General features: G+C 44.2%; 1 protein-coding gene across 15 annotated transcripts in view; it reads left to right on the top strand.

Moving 5' to 3' along the window:
- Positions 1–218: 218 nt before the first annotated feature.
- The window catches only part of ADGRL3 (adhesion G protein-coupled receptor L3), a 515791-nt gene continuing 494714 nt past the window's right edge, over positions 219–21295 (top strand). For 9 of the 15 annotated variants that reach the window (XM_051790785.1, XM_051790775.1, XM_051790776.1 and 6 more), the window contains exon 1: positions 220–1323. The gene's annotated coding sequence lies outside the window, so the exon portion shown is untranslated. Of the gene's footprint in view, positions 1492–21295 lie in introns of all 15 variants that reach the window. The other 6 variants (XM_051790777.1, XM_051790772.1, XM_051790770.1 and 3 more) reach the window with 3 other exon arrangements.

The raw sequence follows: 21295 nt of genomic DNA, 5'->3' as shown, positions 1-21295 counted from the left end.
AGATCCGCGGGCAGAGCGGCCAATCGGGCGGTGCGGGATCCTTTCGGGAGGGGGCGGCGGGGCAGGTGGTGCCGGGGATGGGGGGGGGGTTGCCGGGGGCGCGGGGTGGCTGCGGGGCAGTGCGGGCGCGGCGCGGTGCCGGCCGGCTGCTAGGTGGAGCCCGCGTCCGCGCAACCCAGATCCGGGCCCTCGCCGCTCCCCCGCCCCTCGGCTCGCCGCCCGCCCGGCTCCGTGCGGCCGCCGCCGGGCAGGGCAGCAGCGCCGCGCCGCCCGCCGCCTCCTCCTCGGGCCCCCGTTCCCCGCTCCCGGCCCGGCCCTGCGGGGGACACGGGTGCTGCGGGTCCCGGAGCCCCCTCCCTCCCTCCCTCCCCGTGTGCGCTGTGCCGAGCCGTGCCCAGCCGTGCCGGGCCATGGGGCCCCCCCGCGCCCGCTGAGCACCGCGCGGGGCGCGCCCGCCCAGCCGCCCCCTCCGCGCCCGCGGAGCCGCCCCCTCCGCCCGCCCGCCCGCCCGCGCCGAGCCGGGGCTGGCGGTCTCCGCAGCGGGAGGAGGAGGAGGAAGGATCCGGGGTGTCGGCGGAGCGCGGGGGGCTGAGGACCACCCGCCTCCCTCCGCGCGGGCGCCTTTGTGTCCCCCAGCCCCGGCGGAGCGAGGGGCCGCGGGCAGGGGAGCGGATGCGAAGAGCGGCTGGTGCTGGAGGGGAGAGAGAGAAAGGGGGATGGTGGAAGATTTCTCTCCTTTTTTATTTTTTTTTTTTTGGTGGTCTCTTCGGCAGCGGCTGTTCTTCCCCAGCAGCAGCAGCAGCAGCAGAGGCGGCAGCAGCAGCAGCAGCAGCACAGGCAATGACTCTGCCGCATCCGAATCGCCTCGCCGGTGGTGCCGGCTCCGGAGACATCACCTTGCTCTGAAGTTGCCCACCTGGAGGAGGTAAATCGGAGCGGGGCTTTCGTCCAGAGGGGTCGGCGACGGCGGGGAAGAGGAGGAAGCGATCGCCTCCCCCATCCCCACACACCCTTGTCCTCCGGGAGGAAGCTTGTGTAGCAGAAGAACACGGCAGAAAAGGAGAGACTTCTACTTCTATTTTTTCCTTCCTTTTTTTTTTTTTTTTTTTTTTTTTTTTTTTTTACATTTTTCCTTCCTTGAGGGACGTTCCGTGCTTCTCGTCCTCCCCTTTACCTTCTGGCTGGGGGCTTTGGTACTGTGGCCAGGTCTGCTTCCTACTCCCACCCCTGGTTTTAATGGCTGGATTGTGGCAGCAGCTCTCTGCTGCAGGTTGTTGAGGATCTGATGGGGACTCGCATCTCAGGAGCCGGAGGTGAATAAAGGTAACTAACCACCCAGCGGATGGATGCTCACCAGCCCTTGCCTGGCCCTCAGTTGCACCCTTGCTCGGTTGCGTTGGGCTGAAGGGTGCCGGCCGCCCTGAGCGCTCGCTTGGATTGAATTATTCCATAATAACGGTAGTTTGCCTTCAGGGGGGCTGGATCCTTCAGGTAACGGGAGAGCATCTCTCTGGGTCTGCATGGTGCGGGGGGGGACGATAGTGGAGAGGAGGGGTGCGCATCTTGTTGGGAAATGCCTTGTAGGCTCTAGCCTGGTTGGCCGTGGACGACTAGGGTGGCAAAGGCAGTGAGGAGATGGAGGGGACCCGGTAGGGTTTGTTCCTACTCTCTCTTCTGTTTTTCTGTGAAAGGCACCGCGTTGGACCGGTGGGTTTGCTGGTGTTACACTGAGAAATTCCTGAGTTTCATTATGTCCCTCCACCCCGTTCTCATGCCCACCCTTTCGCGGATCTACGTTGCTATTTAACTGCTGAAGGGTGCCTCGAGAAGCAGTCGCTTTCCTGGATAACAGGGGGCATGGGTGCGGGGATGTTGCCGAACTGGGGGTGTGCGCTAGGGGGATCGCCTGTTCGTTGGTATGAAGTGGAGGGGTCGAGGTCTGCATCCAGCCGGGGGCCCCGGGTTACAGGTAGGCGCGGGCTTCGCCTTCCCGTGCAGCCGGGGAGCGGAACGGACGGCGTAGGTAGGGATGTGCAGGGCTTCCCACCTCCTGCCTGCGAGGTTGCGTTTGCCGGCTCTAACAGTATAGGATTGGCGTTCGCCAGAGGGATTTTTGAGCAAGGGCCGATATGTATGGCTGGAGGAAGAAAACCGCGTTTTTAATGCCTTTTTTTTTTTTTAAACGCTTTGTTTATTTGCTCGCTTCATTATTTATTTGTGTTCTCCTTGCAATTATCTTTTGACTGCATAAGTTGGAAAATACGGTTATAAGGCTGATGGTTGCTCCCTGCCATCAACCAGAAAGTAACCCGTTCCTGTTTCCCAGTCTGCGGAGCTTACATCGAGCTGGTGCCCATTATTGCTAATGAAGATGTAGGTATAGTGCAGTGCCCCAGAGATGTTCCCTGGGTATTTGGGGATTGCCTTCAAGGATGAGTTTCATCAGCAGCCTTGTGTCCAGAGTTGTTCCCCCCAGCAGCGTTGACCCCCCCAGTACATTTAGTTGGGTTTTTTACCCCCACCCTTTCCCTGTGGATAGGCAGATGTTTAGTTTTGCTTGAGGGATGGCGAGGTAAGAAAGGAGCTTCTCTTTCTCTTTCTTCCTTTCCTGATAGGCATGAGATTCTTCTCTGCGGTAGTTAAAACAACTCGTATTATGGCCAAAAGCAATGTATTGTCTGCTTGTCAACTGTAGCGATCATTATTGCTTTAGCCAAAACAACCCGTGTCTATTGTATTTACTTTCCTGTTTAGATCACTCATTAGGAGTTATTGCTATTTCCACTCTCACAGTTCTGGTTCCAGGCAGCCAGCTGCTTAGACGGAGGCTGAGATGCAAGAAAAAGGGTGAAAATGCCATCTGTTTCTTGATACAAGGCAGATAGGTAGTCTGCTGGTTGCAATTGCTTTCTGAATTACAGCCTTGATTATTCCAGAGTGTAGGATCAAAATTTTCAAGGGTGACCAAAAAAAATACCTTCCCTGGAGTTAAAAAGAAATAAATTCCATTTTCATTGTGGAATGCTGTCTCTTAAGAGCACAGCCAATGCTGCCTGCTTGATATTGAGTAGTAGCATGTGCTTTGTAGAGCTCATTTATCATCATTTCCAAGGGTTCTCAATATGAACAGGCTTCTACTGTGTATTCATTAGGAAAAATTCTTTCATGGAGTTTTTTTATGGGGGTAAACCAGGTGTTGTAGGTTAAAATGGGCTGCTGTCAAAAAGTCAGCAGTTGTCACTTGAGAATACCAGATCAGGAAGGGAGAAAATCTGTGCACCCATACTGATGGTGGGAGATAAAGTTCAGGTTAGGGCTCCACCATAAAGCTGTGGTTTTTTCCCTAAAAAAGCTGTATTTTTTACTTAAAGGTAAAACAACTGCTCTGAGGGAACAGGAATCAGTCACCCTTGTTATGGTTGAGGCTGCTTCTGTTCCTGCTCCATAAGATTACTTTTTCCTTATTTAGGCTTGGTTTACTATAAAGTGACTGTTGTCTTGTTACCTGCTAGCAAAAAATAAAGTCGATACAAATCTCTGGTATGATAATTTCCAGAAGGACTGAAGTTTTTATAAAGCTAGTCTTGACCTGTGAGTTCCGTATAATTTCTGTTATTAAATAAATATGTATTTTCCCTTTTCTTCCTGGGGTGGTTAGGAGAGGGTATGTTTAATTTAACATTTATTCCAGAGCAAGATAAATGGCAGTGTAGATTGATGACAGTGAAAATGCCGAGTCCTGCTTTATGGGGCAATGAGATTTTAATGGTATTTATTAAGTTTAAGACTACAGACCTCACTCAGATGTTTTTTGTGACAACAGTGGGACCTAGGGGTTTGGTTTCTCGGTGCCCTCTGGAGATGAAGTAGTTTATGTCTCAGTCTAGGAAATTTAAATTCGTGCCTGAGCACCTGCCGGTCCATCCCCTCCTTTGTTTGCTCGGCCGTGCATCCCACAGGTTGGGATGATGCCATGGGGACCACGTCTCTCCCGGTCGGGGTTGATGTGGCAGAGGTGCTCGGCTTGCCTGTCCAAGCATTAATTGCTTTTGCTCCTGAAAGAGAAAATGAATTGCCCAGCGTGCTGTTGCGAAAAATGAAGCTGGTGCTCTTTGCTGGGTGGGAGGGAAATGCAAGCAGGTTTGTAGGTGAAGATGCAGGCACACGGATCCAGCCGGCTGCCTGATGAGCTGGGTGTCTGCCTGTTCCCCGGCGTTGCAGGGCTGTTACAAAAATAAATAAATAAATAAATAAATAAATAAATATTTAGAGGCAGGTAAACCAGGACTGAAGAGGAATATGCATGACCTTTAGCTTTAGACAACACTCAGTTGGAGGGCCTGATGGTGCTGTCAGGGTTTTCACATTCAGAGCATGAGTGTATGCATCATCAATACGAATAAATGAGATGCACACAGGAGAGTGAAGTCTTTGTAAATGGAGAAGTCCTAGGAACAGATGATTTATTATTACAGATTTTAATACTAATAGTGTTGGGACTGGTGTAGATTGACTAGGAAGCTATTTAGTGCGTGACACAGTATAAAGGATGGGTTAATGATTGATGAAAGTGATGGCATTCAGGGAGCAGGAATGGATCATGGAAAAGCTAAAACACGCAGGACGGGCACGAGGATTTCTATGCTTTAAATAAGTTCACTATTTTTTTTTTTCTGTTGTAATTATGTTATTTGGTGGTTGCGGAAACAATCCAATGCTGTGATTGGAGTGATTTTGATAAAATTTCTTACTCTTTAGAGCATTCTTGCACGTCACAAGAGGTTTGGAAGAACACCTCAAAAATTAATTTTTTTTGGAGCAGTGATCATCTGAAAGCTAGACATCACAATAATGATGTACTACTTGGGACAGTACTGAGACATCAGGACAACCCTGCAAAATAAAAATGCTTTTTCCTACCTCTTTTGATGATGGACTGCTTATTGGGGTGGGATGCACTTGGTGAGCATTGATGTTTTGGAGAGATGTTTATTGTAGTTCATTTGGACTCCCAGTTCTTCCCTGCTGGTCCTTTTCTCATCCGATAGATGCCTTCCTGCTGGGATGTGAATATGAAAAGTTCACCACGTTGCCAAATTTAGAGTGTACATACACACTTGAGTCCCTGCTATGTCTGAAGCCAGTGCTTTCAGTTGTCTGTAGGATGGAGAGCTAGAAATTGTGTCATTTGCACCAGTTCACTGTGCTCTGGTGTATTTGTAGGAACATACCTGTCCCAGCAAGGCAGTCTGACATGCTGGCCTCTGACTACATCATCTCCTGGGGTCATGTCTGCCTTGCCAAATGTTTGTCACGATCCTCACCAGCACTGAATATCAGGCTCTTTAATCCCTACTTGAGACGCCGGTGAATATGTCCTTGTTTCTGTAGGTGCTGAGATGCTCTAGCACTCCCTGATTTCATTCTGGTGCCTACTGGCATGGAAGCTCCAAGAGAAGGCTGATGAAATAGAAGGAGAACTTTGCTTTTAAGCATCTACTTTTAATTCTTGGCTACTTTAATGGCAAGGAAGCCACCTCCTACTCAAATCTGTGATGTGATTCTATCTAAGACGTTATCTCATTGCCTGTTTTTGGCCTCCAGGTTTGCAGTGTAATGCTTGTATTATGTTCCTCACTAGATAATCTCTACAGTGCAGTCTGAAATGCATGTGTCTCCTGGCTGTAAGCTAAGTGTTCATTTTTGAGACAACTTCTCTAAGGACACCTTGACACTACAGCTTTTTCTTCAGCACTCTTTTCTGAGAGCCTTCTGGTTTTACCTGTAAGGCAGATATTTTTATCAGTCATTGCACCAAGCATCTGTAGCTATAGCAAGGTAGCTACTCTTTTCAGGCAATGAAAACTTTGTTTTAATTGTGTTATGGACCACTGTTTTACTTACTAAGCAGTGCTCAGTGTGGGATTTTTTTCAGCCTGCCTGAAACCTCTGTGTTTTTCTCTGGCTGAGACATGAGCACTACACTGTTTTTTAAATGGCCTTGGTCTTTCTGTCTTTTTTTTTCTTTTTTTTTTTTTTTCCTCTCTTTTTCAACTTTTCATCTCTACTTCTTCAGGCCCACTCTCATTCAAGGGAGGTACTGCTGCATCTGTGATGGAGTTCCCAGTGTAGTCAGTGGAGCAGTACTTTTGGCTTCCCTGTGAGGGGAAGATGCTCAAGAATCTCAGATATGTTATCTTCTCAAAAGAAGCTCCAGAAACTCAGATGTGGTATCTTTTCAAAAACATTCCCTGGCTTCATCATCAAGTTTCTACTTATTGTGTTGTAATGTCTTTGCCAGAGGTGGCATTTCAGGCTGAACAAAGCAGTTGTTGAAGATGAAAAGTTGAAAGAAGTGTACACTTCTAAAATGTGTTCCCGAAAACAGTAAAAAATTAAAATCAAGACACTTTTGTTTGAGACTTGACAGCTTTCAGTTTCAAGGGTCACGAAATAGATACCATTCTGAAGGAAGCAAAGAAGAGTTTGGCAGCTGTCCTAGTTAAGCAATATGAAGCTATAGATTTCATTTAAATGCCTAAGAGCAATATACTTTTACAGACCATCCATTAGTGTATGGCCTCACACTGCCAGGATTTTTTAAAATTATTTTTTTAAAACACGTTTGTCAACATGTGAGTAATTACACAGGAATGATTTCAGTGGCTACAGACCTAATGATTCAGAGGTCTGTAGCACAACTCCAATTCATTGCAGTGGGTACCTGTCAGAGAACAGCTTTGAAGTATTATTCGTAGTGTTTTGAGTAGGTCGTGTTATAGCTTTGCTACTATTAATTGTAAGAGCTTTACTGATTTGATTGCAGTTGCATTGATTTGTATCAGGTAAAGTCATTGATTTTGAACTTCGGAATGGAGCTATGTATTTCTAGAACTTAAAACAAAATGTCATAAATACAAAGGACCAACATGAATGTTTTCTTACAGCGATGCAAAGTTAAAATGAAGTGAAAGAGGACTCCCTGGGCTTTTGTAGAAGTGGTGCTTAAAATTTAACCATGAATTGCCCTACTGTGAAGTTCTGCACAAAGGTGCCAGCATTGCACAGCGCTGTTCTGGGAAGAGGTCTAGTCTAAACCTGGCACCTTTGGATAAGACTCTTTGTTGTTTTATACCAACAGCAAGTAGGTAGCTTGTAAGAGTCATTGCCACACGTATTTGAGTTTTACAGTAGGTCCCTTTCCCACTCCACAGGAACCAAGAAGCTAGTTCCAGAGGTGAGGACACTGCAAGAATAGACGCTGTTTAAATTTTGTGGAACAGGAACATCCTGACTAATGCAGTCTTAGCACATCCATTTATTATATGCAGACACGTAAATAGACACATAAATAACATGATTTGGGGAACAGACACTGTTGTGATTTTTTTGTCAAACTCAAGGAAGTGAAAAAGAATTTTGAGTATAGGTGCAATTCTCAGATTGTACCTGCAGACATATGTACCTGCAGCTGTTTGTATGTGTGTGTGCATACATAGGTTTTGTTTGTGAAATGGTGGTGCTGATGCATAGAGGGATTTTTTTTTTTTTTTTAATTTTGTTCCTGGAAAAACTTTCCCTATTTATTTTCTCATTGTTTTTTGGTAGGTGCAGTGATGGACAATAACTAAATACTTGTGCATGGGCTTGCAGTTTTAAAATTTTAACTGAGTTGCTTGGCTAGTAGTCCAATACCAAACTAAAACAACCACATTTTCAGATGTGCTGAGCAACCACATGTTTTATCAGAGTCAGTGCTGGTCCTTGCTTATTTGTTGTAGCAGCCTGTTCCCATTCTGAAGTTGCTGATCCCAAGCCTGCCTTAATGAGATTTTTTTCACTGCCCTCAGAGCGAAGAAGAGAAGTATCACTGTGTTGCAGAAGTGCTGTTTGCAGCTTTCTTGGGAATGTCAACATTTTCCTTCAAGCAATGAGTTGGGGGCATGTTAGCTATGTATGCTACCTAACTTTGGGCAGATCTAGGTTAGATGGGGAATTTAAGCTCAAAGGAGCCCAGCTCTGGGAGCAGCTGAGCTGTTGACTGTTTTTTTTAAGGAACCCGATGTGTTGTGTTGGAGGACACCAGGACATAATGAATCCTTAAGCAGAAGCAGCGCCCCTGTTTGATCGGTCTGGATGTTTACAAGCCCTGCAGAGGCACTGCCCTGCCTTGCTATTAGCGCCCTGTTGCAAACCAAGCCGTGGCTTAAGCCCGTGAGAATAGGGGAGGGACCCAAGCCCAGTTTTTGATGTTCTGCATGGGTGGGTACCCTGAATACTCAAATGCATTCCAGTGACAGCTGACCCTGTAAGGAGATTTTCAATAGCTCTCTATTTTTTTTCTCTTTCTTTTTTCCCCCCTCCTTTTTCCCCTTTAAAAAAATTTTTTTTTGTTTTATTTAAATTTAATTTAATTTATTTTTACTTTGTCCTGATCCAAAGACTGCTGGGGAACAGAAAAAAAAAGCACCCATTGTAGCTGTCTCTTTGAATAGGCTTCACTGATGGAGACAGTTGAGGAGAATTTCAGGGATCATGTTAACCTCTTTTCTTTCACACTGCCGTTGCGTGTGTGTGTTACTGACTGAAACATTGTGATTTTGAAATGGTGCAAATTCCCACCACTCCCTTCAAAGGGGGCAGGTTTTCATATTTCGGGTGTTTTTGTTTCAGCAAGATGTATGCTGCAGTTTTCTTACCCATATATCTGTCATGTAATGTCAATTCTTATTCGCCGGTTTTGTTTGTGTGTTCTTTTGCATTTTTGGTTTGTTTTTTTTTTACCCTCCTCCTTTTTTTTCCCACAGTAACAAAACACTTTGGGATTGAATCCTGAATGATTTTTTTTATGTTAAGGCTATCTAGAGGTGCACAAAACTGGTTTATAATCCTGTAGTAGATGGCTTATCCAGAGTATCCAGAGAACAACCATTCTTGTTTCCAACACACCACAGATTTGTATGTTGGACATTGTGCTTCAGCTCAACCTTGTTGGAACTGTGTGTGTAATCTAAAATGTCATTCCTTGGATTTTGGATATTGCAATCACAGGCTTTAATAGTTTGAAAGTTTGGTGTATATATTGCACTTCCTTCTGAGGGAAATTATGATGTAACTACTGCACTTGCAATTCCCACAGCACAGACTTCTGCAAGAAAACGTCATTTTGGATTATCTTTAATGGATGCAGGTGTGTGGAATGGCTGTGTGTCTTTTTCCCCCCTCTTCTTAAATTTTTTTTTAAAGGACAGTAATGTTATAATCACTGCTTTATTTAGTACGACTCCAAAATGATACATATCATGTGTAAAATTCATCCTGATAGGTATTTGAAATATAGCAATTGCACTGCATAGAGTGATAACTTGTGACTTTTTGACAAGGGATCCACAACTGCAATTGTAATACACTTTATAGATCTCCTTAAGTAGGTCACCAATTTGCAATGAGTCTTTCTAAAGCCTGTGCGAGGCATTTTGATTGCAGGAGTGGGGAGCCCTTTTCTCTACAACGTCTCCAGTTTCCCAAAGGGAGGCTAAAATTACAGAATTGTAGAGGTTGGAAGGGACCACAGTGGGTCATATGGTCAAGCAGCGTCATCCTAGAGCACATTGCACAGGGTTGCATCCAGACAGTTCTTGAATATCTCCCATGAGGGAGACTCCACAATCTCTCTGGGCAATTTGTTCCAATGCTCAGTCACCTGCACAGTAAAGAAATTCTTCCTCATGTTCAGATGGAACTTCCTGTGCACCAGTTTCTGCCCGTTGCCTGTTGTCCTTTTACTTGGCACTACCAAGAAGAGCCTGGCTCCATCCTCTTGACACCCTCCCTTCAGGTAATCATATACATTGATGAGGTACCTTCTCAGTTGTCTCTTTTCAAGGCTGAACTCTCTTAGCCTGTTGTATCTCAGTAAGAGAAATAGAATCATGGAATCATGGAATAGTTTCGGTTGGAAGGGACTTTAAAGATAATCTAGTTCCAACCCCTCTACTATGGGCAGGGACACCTCCCACCAGACCAGGTTGCTCAGTTCCCCACCCAAGCTGGCCTTGAACACTCACTGCCTGGGCATCCACACCTTCTCTGGGCAACCTGTTACAGTGCCTCACCACCCTCACAGTAAAGAATTTTTTCTGTAAATGCTCCAGTCCCTTAATCATCTTTGTAACCCTCTGCTGGACCCGTTCCAGGAGCTCCAAGTCTCCCTTGTCCTGAGGAACCCAGAACTGGACACAGCACTGCAAGTGAGACCTCACCAGGGCTGAGTAGAGGGGCAGGATCACCTCACTCAACCTGCTGGCAATGCTCTTCCTAGTACACCCCGGGATACCATTGGCCTTCTTGCCTACCAGGGCACACAGCTGGCTCATGGACAGCTGCTTGTCTGCCAGGACCCCCAGGTCCTTCTCCACAGAGCTTCTTTCCAGAAGGTCAGTCCCCAGCCTGTACAGGTGTGTGGGGTTATTCCTCCCCAGGTGCAGGACCCTGCATTTGCCTTTGTTGAATTTCAGACAGTTCTTCTCTGCCCATCTCTTCAACCTGCCGAGGTCCCTCTGAAGGGCTGCACAGCCCTCTGGGGTATCAGCCACTCCTCCCAGCTTTGTGTCATCAGTGAACTTGCTGAGGAGGCATCTGTCCCTTCATCCAAGTCATTGATGGTAAGTTAAATGATGCTGAGCTCAGTATTGTACCTTGGGGGACACCACTAGTGACAGGCTGCCACCTGGACCCTGGGCCACTGATTCCAACCCTCTGGGGTCTGCTGGTCAGCCAGTTCTCCATCCATCTCACTGTCCACTTGTTCAGCGCACACTTCCTGAGCTTTCCTATGAGGATGTTGTGAGAGAGGATGTCCAAAGCCTTTCTGAAGTCAAGGTAGACAACATTTCACTGCGACAAGGGAATTATACCTGTGCAAGTATCTTTGTTTTGATGAGAAATACAGGCTCACATCACAAAGTGCATGTGGATATTCCCACCTGAGCAGCTCTGTTTGCAGGGGGGCTGAGATCTTGGGTAAAACTCGAGATGTTTGAAAGATGTAGAAAGATGTTTGCCAGTAGACTTAAGTGGTTGTTTATGCCAGCCTAAACTACTTTGCAATTTCCCCATTCGAGGGGAGGATCTGGACCTCCACTGTGTCTGCAGGGATGTTTGTGGATGGGAGAATGGGATACGATGGGGAATATCTCTGAGAGCTGCCTTGCTGTTTGTCTTCTTCAGATTTGGGAGCGGCAGATGGGGGGTTGTCTTCTCCGATGCCTTTATGCTTGATTGCTCCCTCATCCCATGCAAGTGAAGGGCAGAGCAGCATAACCCGTGAGCCAGGCTGTAACGGTGAGGATGCCAGCTTTTGTTTGACCCTTTTCAAGCTGCAGGCTTGAGCACAGTGAGGGTCCAGGGTTCTCCCAAGTTCATGTAATTCGGGAGCAAAGCCTATTTCAGCAGTCGTCATTGTGGTAAAGCTGATTACTTAAATGAGTAAATAAATAAATATTAATAGCCAGAGTAACAGGCAAGTTAGTGAAGAATACCATGAAAGTCTAGTCTGTAATAATATAGATGTATTTTGCTGTAGTAGTAATGTAATGCCGTTTCTTTAAGCTGGTTCCTCTTACTACTACAATAAAATAAATGGCAAAATGTATTTTGACCTAAGGGTGCCAAGTCCACTTCTAATTTCTAACTCAAATAGGTCTCTGCTGGGTTGCAGTAGGAGCTGTAATCAAACACCAAACAGATAATCACATTTTGGTTTTTTTTCCTGTAAATTGCTTTTCCTTTTATACCATAGACATTTGTGGGAGTGATTCCTTGTTGACCACAAAGATGTGGTTTTTGTTGTCTTTCATTTACGTTCTCTATTGAATTAGCAGTGTTGTGCAGTTTTGTGTGTCAAACTTGGGTGGGATGCTGCAATGATTTAATTTAAAATGAAAGAGAGATGTCTTCATTTTAGAGAAAACCATGGCTAAGTGGTGAGTGTAAGCAAGTCTAACCATTACCAGAAGCCCTAATTAGAAGAAATCCCATGTACGGTTGACCTTGACTATTGAGACAACCCTCAAAGAAGAAAGAGCTCTAAAAATTAGTATGCTGCCAACGCTGCACTTTTATTATTTGGCGTTATTAAGCAAACTTGGTGTGTATTTCTTTTTTGAAGCGTTTGATTAAATGTGTGATCTTATCTTAGTGAAATGGCCTGCTGGGCTGCAGACAGTGGTGTTCAGAAATGAAATTTGTTTAGAGCCTCTGAACAGACATTTATTCAATGAGACCTTTCTTGAATAATAGATGTGACAGTGAGACAGCTGTGCAACGTGTTTTGGGGTTTGGGCTTTTTTTTTTTTTTTTGGTGTAGGGAGTTACGATAGGTTTGGGGGGAGAAGATAACACAAGTGCACAGGTGTGAGAATAGGATATATATGTAGGGAAATTATCATATGTTGCAGAATCAGGCCCCCGTTCTGCCAAGAATTATTTTTGGATCAAGCTTTACATGCTTCAGGACCTCCCTGCTGGCATATGGTTTGGCATATCAAGTGATGCACATATATATATATCTAGCTCTGTATCAGTAGTCTTATGCTTTTGCTAGAGCTTTTAAGATGCTTAGATTTTGCAGGTATAAAAAAACCACCCAAACCCACAAACAAATATCCACAAACAACAAACCACAAAATCTTGGTAGTTGATTGTTGGGATCAGTGCTGATGCCCTTAAGCAGTCCTATGGTTTATAATAGTTCCATCAAAACAGTGAGACTAAGGGAAAGGGGCTAATCCATGAATAAGGAAGGCAGGCTTCACCAGAGGTATTAAACCTTTTGTGTTGTGTCCAACAATGAGAAAATGTGAAATGTAGGTAAATATTCTCATCTTCCTTGTTTTTATCCTTGGTGTGCTGGTTTTGCTTGGGGTAGAGTTAATTTTCTTCATAGTAGCTGGTATGGTGCTGTGTTTGGGATTTGTGCTGGAACCAGGGTCAATAATTCAGGGATATTTGAGTCACTGCTGAGCAGGGCTTGCTCAGCATCAAGGCATTTTCTGCCTCTCACCCACCCCTCCAGTGAGGAGGTTGGGGGTGCACAAATAGTTATGAGGGGACACAGCCAGGACAGCTGACCCCAGCTGACCCAAGGGATATTCCAGACCATATGGCATCATGCTCAGCATGCTCTATAGCTGGGGGAAGACGAGGGAAGTGGGGGATGTTCGGAGTGATGGCTTTTTGTCTTCCCAAGAAACCATTATGTGTGATGGAGCCCTTCTTTCCTGTGTATGGCTGAACACCTACCTGCCCATGGGACGTGGTGAATGAATTCCTTGTTTTGCTTTGCTTGCCTGCACAGCTTTTGCTTTACCTATCAAACTGTCTTTATCTCAACCCATGAGTTTTCTCACTTTCTCTCTTCTGATTGATTCTCTCCTCTGTCCTGTTGGGGGGAGCAAGCAAGTGGCTATGTGGGGCTTGGTTGCCAGGTGGGGTTAAACCATGATGATTGAAAGCACAGTGCTTTCTTATTAGGCACAGCTGTCATGGGACCCTTCATCAGGGAAAAAGTACCCTTAATGGGGCTTCCAGTTTTGAAACATAGTCAGACATGTACTGGTATATATCTGTTTCCCAGCAAAACAGTCAACTTCATTATAGTTTTCCATGCAGTGCAGGGGTAAAATTTCATGGAGCGTATGAACTGCATAGGATTTCAGCTGTTGACACACAATTACACACCTTGCTTTTCCCAATATGAAACTGAGAAGGAACATGAATACCTGGAAATTTTAAATTTTCTTTTTCAGTAGTGGACTGTGGTGATCTTTTAGGGCGAGATGTGTGAGTTTTCTGAGTGGCTTAGTCCTCCCCTGTAAAAGGGCCTTTTTTGTCGAGAAAGTTCACTTTTGAAGGAAAAGTGTCCCAGAGTGCTTCTCCTGTTAAAACTATGTTTTGATCAATCTCCCTCTGCCCCGCTGCTTCCCCGCATTGTACAGCAGCTGTCTTTACATCAGGTTAGATGGTGATTAAGTGATTTCTCCTTCTAGAGGTAAAACCAAAACCTCTCCTTACAGGAGTTGGGAGACATTGTGAGCTCCATGCCTTAATGATATCCTGAGGTGCCAACTAAGTGGTCCTCCAGTGTTTGATGCTCCAGCTGCTCACCTTCCCTGCTCTTTGGTTAAAATGTGATTGTTTTTCTTAAAAGCTGGACAGCTCTCAGGACCTTTTGATAACTTTTAAGTATGGGTATATTTTTCTACCCTAGTGCACAGCTAATCCCACCAGATGCCAAATGCACATCTGTGAGGCTGGTTATAAAGTACAGGAATTCATGTGTCTGTGAGCCCTGCATATTTTGCCATGATGCTTGATTGAGTTTGAGGGATAATTTCTGCTTGCAAGGTGATTTGAGGAATACTTTCCATCATTACTATCATTTAAGGGACTCTTCCATAGATCTGCAGCTGGATATGAGTTGTTTTTGTAGAAGAGACAGCAAGTCCAGAGCCATGGGTCAAAGACCTGCAAACACAATCCTCTTGAGCATCCTAGATGGTGTCCCCAGGGCTGGTTCATGTTGAGGACAGTGAAACTGCCTGCCATGAAATCATTCCCTTGGGATGGGTGGTGGGCAGAGAGGAAGGGTAAGGGTGTGGAGAGCTGGGTTTATAACCATTTTGCTGGTTGCACAAGATGACAGGTGTTCTTGGCTCTGACATGAGCTCTGTGAGGTGCTCAGACAGGCCTTGTCTCATCTGGGTACCTACATGGAAGCTAGGTTATAATCTAGCCTTAAAAAACCCAAACATTTAAAAATGGTTCTCTATGGAGATGGAATTTGAGTATGAAAGCACAGCCTGCTAGAAGTAGTAATGATCCCATTATGATCTGCTTAAACTAGAAGTCAGTCAGGAAAAGGAAGATGGAAAATTCACTGGACTAAAGTCTACTTGGCATTTGCTCTTCTGCAGAAGTAACTCTCTCTGAGTAACTCCATAGTTACTTGTTATAATAATTTTTTACCTTTTTTTTATGTAAATGTTGCCAAGCTATAGCATTTCACCTAATTTTGAACTTTCAGTGGGGCTCAAAAATGAGAATAAAAATCCATCATGGAAAAATTTCTAGGGTGGCTGTTTAAAAAAGGAGGTAGCATTTTTTACTAGCATTCTGTTGCTCCTAAAGCTAACCTAATTTTTTAAAATAAAAAAAATTACTTGCCACACATGCTGGGGGTGTGCTGGTTCAGTTGGTGCACACTGTGAAAGCACCACTGATGTTTCCCATCCTGTGAGATGTGGTGGCCCTTGGCAAAGGTGCACGGGAGCAGTGCTGCTCCTGTACCAGGAGGTATTTTATGATCCCGTTTCCTTGTCTGGAATTCATCTGTGCAGAATTTGAGGACTTCGTACACTTGCGTGGACCTTGAGGCTGCATTTCTTGCTGAAGGTCCCAGATGTGCCAGCATTCTAAGTAACAAAAACTAATGCTATGGAAAATGCCACAAGGAAGAGAAAGTTCCTCCTTACAGCATCAGCCTAGGACTCAAGGGAACCTACCTGGCCAGGCATTACACAAAACCTAGGGAAGAGGATATTGCCCATGCTGGAGGCAGCACAAGGTGTTGCAGTGCATTCTAATTATTCCGGTTGGCAACATTGCTTGCTTTCTACTCCAGTTGAATTTTTTTGCTTAATTTTGCCTAACACACCTACTTCGTGTTAGGGAGTAAGGGTCTAATGACAGCCAATGAGTTAAACCTGTGTGTGTATGCAGTAATAAGGTTCAAAGGTCATTGTGTAATTATGTTAACTTTACAGCCTCCTTGCTAATTTTCTGTTGATTGAGAGAGAAAGGAGGACCCTTTTGTGCCCTGACTAGTGTCTTCCCTTCCAGCAGAGCAGGGGCTGATTCCTGGCTACTCCAGCCTTTTCCCAGTTGGATGTCTACTCTTGTTTTCTTTGCAGTTTCTTCACTTCCATTTCCAGACTCATTACGTCAGACATCCAGGGTATGTAAAGATGATCAATGTGTATCTACTGATGCTATTTTAACACGGAGCAATTATTTAAATTAATCAAGAGGACATCGTTCATCAACAGGGTGGGACAAACTAACAGCAGGAGCAACGCTTTGTTTAGTGCAGATCTGTGGTCTTGGTATTGAGCTTTCAGCAGCTGGCAAGGCACTTCATCAGCTGGGAAGACCTGCTGGGAGGCACATATAAATCACGTGAAATCTTGATGTTTCCTTGCAATGTTTACACTGTGGTGTTCAGCTCTAGGTGCTGGTGTTACATCTTGGCAAAAACAATACTGGCATGTGCTGATGGAGGAGAATGAGCAGATAACCTTGTGGTTGCCTCCATTTTCTGGATGCAGTGAGAGATTATAAGGGACTTTCTGTTTTTTCCTTCCCTTTTGAGTTTTCTCACCACCGTGCTGATCTGTTGTCATCTTATTTACTCTTTAGGGTATCAGACCAGTTAAAAATGTATTTCCTACTTTTTCATATTAATATGATTTTGTTGTCTCTGTACTACTCGTCAGGTAAGTGTATAGTAAAGAGTCTGTTTCCGTTTTTAGGCTGTCTTTCCCTAATTAATTTGGCTTTGACCAATCCTCTGAAATCTTCGAAGTAAAATAGAAATGTCCCTTAGTTTACTTGCTTGGACGAAGGCCAGCAGAGGTTTTCTTGTGTGGGCTTGCTTTGTTTGTTTTCCTCAAAAGCTGTGTGTTGATTCAGGCCGGTTGCTGCTGATATACCCTTTGGATATAGTGTTTGTAGCTAATTAAAAATAGCCTCTAATTGAGAGCTGAATGTTGTGGAGTTGAATTTTCCTGCACATTAGTCATATAAGCAGTTGCCTAGAAAAGTAAAGGGTGAATCTACTTGAAGAGGCTTGCAAATATCTGCTTCGTTCAATTTGGAGACACGTTTGAGAAGTGATTTAGTGGTGACTCATAATATTGCTAAAATATGTGGGAAATTGAAGTTTCTTTAAAAAGGGCAATTTCTTATCACTTCATTTTACCTATACCTAATAACTTACAGGTTATTATGTACCTCTTATGTATTATGTATGTTATAATGTTATGATTAACAGGACCATTGCTTGCAGATACAAGCAGCAGAAGTATTGACTTGACTTGTACGTGTGGCACAGTGTAATCCCCTTGTGCCTCATGATTCATCTGCAGAACTTCCTTCAGTCCCAGTGCTGACCTTTATAATTTTGTGTCTTTTCTCTTTAGATAGTTCTAAGTATGTCACTGATTGAAAATGATGTTTGAACATACGAGTGGAAAGTTGCATGTGTACAGTGACTTCACCAAAATCATTATGTACCAAAGCCTGTGAATTTTGGAGATACCTTAGAAATTGGTGTTCCAGAAATAATACCTGTAATACCTTGGATATGAAAGAAACAAAGATACAAAACTTTTTTTAAAAATTTATTACTTTATGCAGAAATAGTGGTTGATGCTTGGATCCTACTTGTGTATATTTTTATCCTGACAAATGCTTAGCTTTTCCTTACAACTAACCTTGGCTCCAAATTGCTTGAGCTTCTGCTGGCTACTTTTTGATGACTATGGTGTTCTTGTGACTTTACCTTTTTCTCTTCTTCCTGAAATAACTAAACAAAATTATTCAAGCCAGTTGAGTATCTAGAAAAGCATCCCAGTTAGCAGCCTGTATGCTTTCCTGGTATCTTTCCTGGTAACTGCACAGAGAGAGATGCTGCTGCATCTGGGGGGCATCCACTGGGATGCGTTGGATGGTCTGTTGGCTGGTCTCTGCTGTAGGCTGCTGGTGAATAAGCCTGGTGCAGTTAACAGGCTCATTAGCAAGCTTTTATTGCAATGCTGAAGTGTGGTGCACAGGAAACAGGCATTGTTCTGGCCTGTTTGTTTAGCTAATTGGTATTTTTATAATTTTATTCTTTTATTCTGCACCTCGCTTTTGCTGGGGAATTAGTGTGTGTGGCTTTTGTGGTCTTTTGTTTTGATTTTGTGGGGGGTTTTTTGGGTGGGTTTTTCTGTTTGGTTTTGTTGGGTGTTATTTTCTTTTTGGTTTGCTTTTTAAAGAAGGATGAGGTAGGTTCTGTTTATCTGGTTGAACAGAGATGTCTGTGTGCAAGCTAATAATTTGAACTGGCCCTCTGTCTAATGGAAAGAGGAAGGCACTTTTGAGGCATGATTCCTTTCCTTCTCATGTTAAGACCTTTAAAATATATCAGATGAATTGCACCCTAAAAAGTTTATTTCTCTTCACTGACTGTAAAGGAAGCCTAAGGTGCCAAACTCAGATAGAGACATTTACATTGCAGATACCTTAAGATGGAGGAGCTGAATCCCACCCCAGGAAATTACTCTCCTTGGCTTATAATGTATTTCCAATTTAAATGTGAATCTGCATGATAAGCTGGTACATGGCACAGCAAAGCTGATCTATCAGGAAGTGCATGGGGAAGAATGGAAATTGCCTCTGATCTTCACAGAGCTCGTGCCCTGGAGGAGCTCTCATTTCAGTTGGTGTAAGATGTACCTTAAATATCACAAAAAGAAATGCAAGCATGGTGGCGTATGAGCGATCCTTCCTGTTAGATTTCATGTAGTTCTGTATTCTGAGTGGGACTCCCATCATAGACTTTTGTACCTCCGTGTCATTTTTTCCCTCAAGAACATGGAGTAATCTGCAAACCTGAGCGATTTCACTTCTGCTCTCCCTTTTTCTTTCAAGGACTGAAACATTAAAGTTGCGAAGATGCTAAAAAGGCAGATACTGGGAGATGTGTCTACCTTGACTCAGGTGAGGAGGCACTCCTTGAGTAGGTGCACTGGGATGCTGAGCCAGCTAGGGGAAGATTGCAGCCCTAAGCTCCCGGTTCCAGACAAATTAATGGTTTATCAAACAAAGCTATGTCCTATCAGTATGGTATGCGTAGATCCTGCTAGTCTCTTCAAAACTCCAAAAAAAAAAAGTTTGTTTTTTTTTTTTTCTACCTCCTTTTTTGAGTCCCTGAGAACTGCAGTTTGGACAGATGTTCCAGTGCAAGTTTTGACTGCTTACCTTCTATCCCCAAATCAACCCTCTTCATTTTGCCATCCGTTTCTGTGGCTGCATGGGGAACCAAGCTGGGAAATGAAGCTCTAATTTTAAAGTCTGTATTGGGTTTGTAGCTCTTGCTAGACTGTTTTCACCTGGGATCAGTTTCCTGTGTGGTTTACAGCTGATTTTTGTGTAGCTGCATGGTAGTAGCACAAGCAGCGGGATAGAGCAGAGCTGCTCAAAATGTGTATGAGGTTTCCTCTGGGGTGTTGGAGGCTCTCCCAACCTTTCTGTTTCCAACCATAGGTGCTCTGAAGGTCAGTCCCCAATGTGTTGTCTAAGTCTCTTGCTGTAGGGGACACTGAACATTGCATATATATATTACATGAGTATGTGTGAGTAGGAAGGTGAGCGTATATACACATGCATATGTACTTAATGCCTTCTTTGCTCCAGTCTTCGATATCGAGGCCAGTTGTCCTCAGGATACTCAGCTCCCTGAGCTGGAAGTTGATAATGGAGAGATGAGTGAAGCCCCCATACTCCAGGAAGAGATGGTTAGTGACCTGCTGTGCCAATTAGACATGTACATGTCTATGGGCCCTGGTGGGATCCACCCCCGGGTATTAAGGGAACTGGCAAAAGAACTTTCCAAACCACTTTCAATGATCTACCAGCAGTCCTGGTTAACTGGAGAAGTTCCAACTTACTGGAAATTAGTAAATGTAGTGCCTATCTACAAGAAGAATCAGAATGATGATGCAGGGAAGTACAGGCCTGACAGCCATATCTCTGTTTGGGGCAAGGTTATAGAAGAGAGCATCCTGAGTGCCATTACAAGACAACCAGGGGATCAAGCCCAGACAACATGGATTTGTGAAATGTGGGTCCTGTTTGACCAGCCTCATCTCCTTCTGTGATAAGGTGACCTGTTTGGTGGATGAGGGGAGGGCTGTAGATGTGCTCTATCTGGACTTCAGTAAAGTGTTTGACACCGTTTCCCACAGCATCCTCCTAGAAAAAATGGCTGCTTGTGGCTTGGATGAGTGGACTCTTCACTCTCTACAACTACCTAAAAAGGTTGTAGTGAGGTGGGGGCCATTCTCTTCTGCTGTACCTGCAGTGAGAGGACCAGAGGGAATGGCCTTAAGCTGAGACTGTGGAGATTCAGATTGAATATTGGAAACAGATTTTTCACTGGGGTGGTCTGGCATTGGGATAGGTTGCCCAGGGAGGTGGTGGATTCACCATCTCTGGAGGTGTTTAAGAGGTGTCTGGATCTGGTGCTGGGTGATGTCGTTTAGTGCTTTAGGGGTTACGGTGGCAGTGCTGGGTGGATGGTTGGACTTGATGATCTTAATGGTCTCTTCCAACCTATGTATGGTACCTTGCTAAGCAAAGTGCATTCTGTTCTCTTTCTTCAAGCTGTTTCTAATATATTCCAGTAAAACTAAGAATCAAACCTCAGCACTGTGCAAATATCTTTTACAATTTGTTACAGAACTTTGGAGAAAGCAAGACGTGAGAGTGAACTGCATCTTACCTCTTGGAAGTAGAGCTATATATGCATAGCACATGCCCAAATCCATCAATATTGCAGATACATAGCACTAAATTCACTCACCCTTTTCCTGATTTCTTCTCCACACTGTTGATTTTAATTTTTTTTTAAGCAAGTGACTGAATCCTTGAACAGCCATGACTTTTGAATTGGTTGGTGATAGGGATTTTCAGTAGCAGTCCCACACTGGTGGCTGAGGTGGTTTTTTTTAGTGGTTTTTTTTAACAGCTGGTGTAATATCTGTGATGCCATTGGATGATTTTGCCCTCATTAGAGGACTAAAGGAAGATTTCTTTGTTCTTTAGTATTGATGTAAAATGGCATATGTTCCTTTCTCTAAATAAGAGTAGAGATGATCAAAGTGTTTAAATACAGAAAAACAGCTAATGATTAAGGAACATTTAAACAAATAAGTTTTAAATAAACAATGAAAACAAAGCAGATGTTGTTCAGTGTCTACTTCAGTGTGGCTTAAAAATTATTTGTGCTTTATGGTAATAGTTATCAGACCTAATAATTGGACAGGGGAAGCGTGTTAGACCCAATGATGGATTTTGTAAGACTCGTTACCTTGAAAAAAGGGATAATATTACTTGAAAGTTTTAGCTGCCTTTGCTGGAGATGAACAATTCTGATTCAGGGGTTTGAGAATGTTCTGTTGAGGGTTACTTGTTA

Source organism: Manacus candei, unplaced genomic scaffold, assembly GCF_025592945.1.
Source record: "Manacus candei isolate 608988 ecotype Guabito, Panama unplaced genomic scaffold, ASM2559294v1 h1tg000028l, whole genome shotgun sequence".
Classification (NCBI taxonomy): domain Eukaryota; kingdom Metazoa; phylum Chordata; class Aves; order Passeriformes; family Pipridae; genus Manacus; species Manacus candei.
This window is presented reverse-complemented; position numbering and strand designations above follow the sequence as displayed.